At 41.8% G+C, this 6101-nt stretch overlaps 1 pseudogene; it reads right to left on the bottom strand.

Annotated features, from left to right (window-relative positions):
* Window positions 1-2343: 2343 nt before the first annotated feature.
* LOC110301442 (iron-sulfur cluster assembly enzyme ISCU pseudogene) lies at window positions 2344-2962 on the bottom strand (annotated as a pseudogene).
* Window positions 2963-6101: the final 3139 nt, after the last annotated feature.

Consider the following 6101-nt stretch of genomic DNA (forward strand, 5'->3'; position numbering starts at 1 on the left):
GGACACCTGGAAATGTGGTGTTTCATTGATTGGTTTGTATAGCCAAGGCTTCCAAACTGGGGAGTTTTTAATCACTAGGGATTCACTAACTGGACAGGATAATCCATAGACTTATGATCCCAAAAGTCAAAAGAATGAAAATAAAAGCCTATAGGAAAAAGAGAAAGTTAAATATACCTTATGTGTTTTGCTTAGGTATGGAGAACGCAGAAGGGCTATATATATAAAATCTCCTTCCCTCCTTCTCTCCCTCCCTCCCTCCCTCCTTCCCTTCTTTCTGTTCCTCCCCAACCAGTAAGTGTGTGTGTGAGTGTGTGTGTGTGTGTATGTATGTGAGAGAGGGACAAAGAGAGAGATTCAATTCATTTTAGAAGGTAATCATGAAAATGATAAACATATACTTATTATTTTGTGGATTTTCTAGCTACAGTGTTAAGGATTTTATATATTACATTATTTTGTTTTCATATGAAACATAGTAAAATATGTTCTATTAAATTTTTATGCTACTTTTTTATGCTTGAGACTGAGTCATTAAGATATGAAACTCTAGGTTCTTGTAGCTATATTCACACTTACCACTTGGTGTTTCACCTTGCATAGTAGATATCATTGCAGTCATGAAGTAGAAAAATATAATCAGAGTACTGATTTGCTGTTCTAGCACTGTTTTCTGATTTGCTTCTAACTCAAACATGTCATGAGTTTTTTACTGTTAATAAAAACAGTGTTCATTGCAGTGCATGACCACAGTAGATAGATAAGTCCTTACCATAGTGTATGGCCATAATATGTTAGCCTCCCTCATACTGCATGACTGGCTTGCATGGGTCCTTACAGTGGTACACCAATGTTTAACATCGTGCATGACTGCACTGTATCTTTAGCTTGGATTTTGAACATGACAGTGGCTTATAAATTAAGGAAAATATTCAGCCTGGCTCTAAACATATAAGGTCATAAATCTTCCCTCCCCTGAGCGATATTATTCTGCCACCCCCTTCCTGCAAACATAAAGAGACATGGGATGCCTGCCAGAGAAATATAATGAAATGTAAGGGCAGTTATAAAGAAAGCACAGCAGAGATCTGTGATTGGCCCCAGCCTTCCCTGAGGACTCTCTTTCATCCTTGACCTCACTGTGGTGTTGTCCATTTCCTACCTCACTTCTATTCATGACATTTGTCCTTTGCCTTTTCCTCTCTTTACGTTTTATTTTTCTTTTGAAGGAAAAAAAAAAAGAAACAACCCTGATTTATTCCTATGGGAATTCAGACTATAAAGTTTGCCTTTTACTACTTTTTAAACCTGGTTATTAACTTTTTTTTTCCCTTTGGTGACTTGCCTGGATTCAAAGGTTACTAATGCTTTTGATCTTGCTCACTCCAGGTTTGGCAGGAGTGATTTCCTATAGACTGCCATATTGAATAAAAAATAAAACACGATTTTTTTTCTTGCCCAAAGTAGTTTTGGCATTTCTGATTCAGTCAGACAACATAGTCTCTAAATTTAAAGTAAAAAAATTGCAAAAATAGTAAAGCATGGGGCTTTCTCAACAATGTGAGTGATAACACAATCCTCTAATGGAAGTTATCTGCTCTCATTACTTTGTAGCATCTTTATAACATAGAACAAAGCAGGTGTGTGTGTGTGTGTTTGTGTGTGTGTGTGTGTGAGCAAGCATATGCACGCGTGTGGTATATGAGATAAAGAGAAATAGAGAAAAAAAATGTGTGCGTGTGTGTGTGTGTGTGTGTGTGTGTGTGTGTTGTGTCCATAAGAGAAAGTGAGAGAAAGAATGAGAGAGAGAGAGATCGAGAAACTCCTGTGTGTAAATATGGGCATGTGGAGACCACAGTGCACATGTGTAATTCAAAGGATGATCTAAGGCAAAATCATCATGCGCAGACTTCTTTGAGTCAGGGTCTGTTTTTTTCTCCTTTGTGTACCAACCTCACTGGCCTGTGAGTTTCTGGCAGTTCTCCCATCTCTGACCATCAGCTACTGCAAGAGTTCTGGGACTGCAGGTATTTATGATTCTACCTGACCTTGTGTGAGTTTGCAGATTAAAACTCTGGTTCTCACTCTTTTATTCTTTTTTTTTTTGTCTCACATTCTTTTATTATTATATATATGCAGATCTGCTAAGTACTCAGTAATAGATCCCATCAGATAGCCAGCATAAGGCACTCTGCTGGCAATCTACCCCAGATCAGGTACAACTCCTTGTCACTCTCCAGAGCTTAAGACTTTAGTGCTGATTTCAGTCCCAGACCACAAACTAAATCAAGACACTAACTGCACTAAGGACACATTTGAGCTGAAAGGAACACAGGATTAGACCTAATCAAAGGCACTTTTTCTACATATGGTGAATAGTGTGCGTTTTGAGTAGCTTCTTTGATGTGCAGGGTGGCAGTAGGCAGCTGCTGTGACTGGCTGGAGTGTCTCTAGGGCTCCCTTCTCTGTCTCTTCCTTCTTAGACTCTCCTTTCAGTTTGCAATCAGCCAGGGTGTCCTTGGTGGCTTCTTGTGCCAGCATGGAGCAATGCAGTTTCACAGGCACAGGCGGCAGGCAGAGCTCCTTGGCAATGTCCGTGTTTTTGATGTTGGGCTTCCTCCACCGTTTTCCCCTTTACCCACTCCGTGGCTAAGGAGCTATAGGCCATGGCAGAGCTGCTGCCAAATGTTTTGAATCTGGCGTCCACAATCTTCCCCTTTTCATCCACCTAGAGCTGCAATTTCATGACGTCAACATATGCTGGAGCCCCCACCAATCCGGTTCCAACATTTTTACATGTCTTGTCAAGGGACCCCACGTTCCCAGGGTTTTCATAATGATCCACAACCTACTTGTGGTAGAGCCTGGCTGGAGCTTACAGCTCCGGAGCAGGCAGGCATGGGCTCCAGAGCAGCAGCGCGGATGCTGCCAGCCTTAGACGGCCTGGTTCAACTGACACCATCTTGCTGGCTTGTGCTGCGTTGACCTCTGCCTGGTTCTCAGTCTTGTGCAGCAAGATCCTTCTTTCCCCACTAAGCCCAGTCCTCAGTCCTCTAAAGTTCTTGAATTCTGGAAAATCATGTGTGTGTGTGTGTGTGTGTGTGTGCGCACACACACACACACACACACACACACACACACACACACATATATATATATATATATATATATATATATATATATATATATATATAACACACATATATATGTATATACATATATATATAACTACATACACAATTATATCAATGCAGTTGGTGATATAAATGATTTATATGAGAACTAAGTTCAATTGGACAAGGAGAAGGAATTCTATCAATCACAAGCCAGGAGAACTTGATGTGACAGACCTGCTCTGGTAACTGGAATTTAAAGGATTTCATAGTCATTCCACTTAGCACTTGTCTCTCTTTTTGGCCATCTGAAATATTCTGAGACAGTTTGAGAATACGAGTTTATTTGCCCCATCAAGAGTCACTTATAGCAGCCTGAGCAGCAAGCGATCCCAAGCAAGATGTCCATTGTACTGTCATCTCTCTGACCACCTTCATCAGACCCGCTGATTTGAAAATATTCAAGTTAGACTCCCTTCCAACACCCATCTTCCCTACCTGCTGAATCATCTGTGGTACCCTGAGCTGCAATGAATAGTCTGCTATCCCTGCTAGACATCCATTGTTTTGCTACCTCTCTGCCCAATTTTATCAGACCATGGTGATCCAGAAACACACAGCCCAAGGATACCCATCAGAGGCCTGCATACCAGAATTATGGAGGATTGCTCCCTTCCAATACCTACTACAACAGGACCATCCAAGAACTAAAGCTATTCAGATGCCTAAAGACCCTCAACAAACCAAACCAAAACAAAAACAAAAAACAAAACAAAAAAAACAAATAAACAAACAAAATAACAGTCAACAAAGCCAGGGCAATATGGCAACTTCAGGGCACAGCTATGCAGCTAAAGCAAGTTCTGAATATTCTAACTCAAAAGAAGTACTAGAAAATGACCTTAAATCCAATTTAATAAAGATGATAGAAGCCTTTAAAGAGAAAATGAGTAAGTACCTTAAAGAAATAGAGGAAAAGTACAATCAAACAGTTAGAGGTTTTTAAACAGGAAGTAACTAAATCCCTTAAAGACATATACGGAAATACAATTGAACAGATGAAAGAAATAAAAAACAAAACTGCTCAATACCTGAAAATGGAAACAAAAGCAATAAAGAAAACATTAACTGAGGAAATCAAGAGAACAGGAACAACAGGTGAAAGTATCACCAACAGAATACAGGAGATGGAAGAGAGAATCTCCGGCATAAAAGATACAAGAGAAGGAATTGAAATATTAGTCCAAGCAAATGGACCCAAGAAGCAAGTTGAAGTAGCTGTATTAATATCTAATAAAATAAACTTTCAACCAAAACTAATAAAAAAAAAAAAAAAGACAGGGAAGGACACTTCATACTCATGAAAAGAAAAATCAACCCAAGGACATCTTAATTCTGAACATCTATGCCCCAAACACAAGGTCAACCTTATTTGCTAAAGCTTAAATCACACATTAAACCCCACAAGTTAATAGTGGGAGATTTTTAACACCACCATATCACCAATTGACAGGACACCAAGACAACAACTAGATAGATAAACAATGAACCTAATATATATTAAGAATCAAATGAGGAGACTGCATTAGTTAGGGAAGCAGAAACCGGCCTGAGTAGGGCCACAGGCCTCATCCAGCTGGATCAGCGCCAGGGTAGCTGGAGCGCAGGGTTGCCTGACACCCTCCAGCTACCCACGACCCCCGCCACAGGATTTTGGGACTGCTGGTGAGTGGAACACAGCTTCTGCTCCAATCCAATTGCGCGGGACCTGAGACTGCATTAGTTAGGGAAGCAGAAACCGGCCTGAGTAGGGCCACAGGCCTCATCCGGCCAGATCAGCGCCGGGGTAGCGGGAGCGCAGGGTTGCCTGACACCCGCCAGCTACCCACGACCCCCGCCGCAGGATTTTGGGACTGCTGGTGAGTGGAACACAGCTTCTGTTCCAGTCCAATCACGCGGGACCTGAGACTGCTCTGGTTGGGGAGAGAGAAATCCGGCCTACATAGGGCCACAACCCTCTCCCGGTCAGAAAAGCACGGGGCAGCTGGGGCGCAGGGTCGGCTGACACTCACCAGCTACCCACAACACCCACCACAGGATCTTAAGACTTCTGGAGAGTGAAACACAGCTTCTGCTCCAATCCAATTGCACGCGGGACCAGAGACTGCATTAGTTAGGGAAGCAGAAAAACGGCCTGTGTAGGACCACAGGCCTCTTCCGGCTGGACCAGCACCGGGGTACCGTCAGCTACCCACGACCCCCGCCGCAGGATTTAGAGACTGCTGGTGAGTGGAACACAGCTTCTGCTCCAATCTTTAAACAGTGACAATGATAACAACTAACCCCAGAGATTACCAGATGGCGAAAGGTAAATGTAATAATCTTACTAACAGAAACCAAGACCACTCACCATCATCAGAACCCAGCACCCCCACTTCGCCCAGTCCAGGGCACCCCAACACACCGGAAAAGCTAGACACGGATTTAAAAGCATATCTCCTGATGATGATAGAGAACTTCAAGAAGGACTTTAATAACACACTTAAAGAAATGCAGGAGAACACTGCTAAACAGGCAGAAGACAATAAAGAGAAAGCACAAAAATCCCTTAAAGAATTGCAGGAGAACACTGCTAAAGAGTTACAAATCCTTAAAGAAAAACACGATAACATAATCAAACAGGTAGAAGTCCTTACAGAAAAACAGGAAAACACATCCAAACAGATGATGGAAATGAACAAAACCATACTAGACCTAAAAAGGGAAGTAGACACAATAAAGAAAACCCAAAATGAGGCAACACTGGAGATAGAAACCCTAGGAAAGAAATCTGGAACCATAGATACCAGCATCAGCAACAGAATACAAGAGATGGAAGAGAGAATCTCAGGTGCAGAAGATTCCATAGAGAACATCGGCACAACAATCAAGGAAAATGTAAAATGCAAAAAGATCCTAACTCAAAACATCCAAGAAATACAGGACGCA

This window comes from Mus caroli, unplaced genomic scaffold (genome assembly GCF_978045245.1).
Source record: "Mus caroli unplaced genomic scaffold, Mus_caroli_1 scaffold_11, whole genome shotgun sequence".
In the NCBI taxonomy this organism is placed as follows: domain Eukaryota; kingdom Metazoa; phylum Chordata; class Mammalia; order Rodentia; family Muridae; genus Mus; species Mus caroli.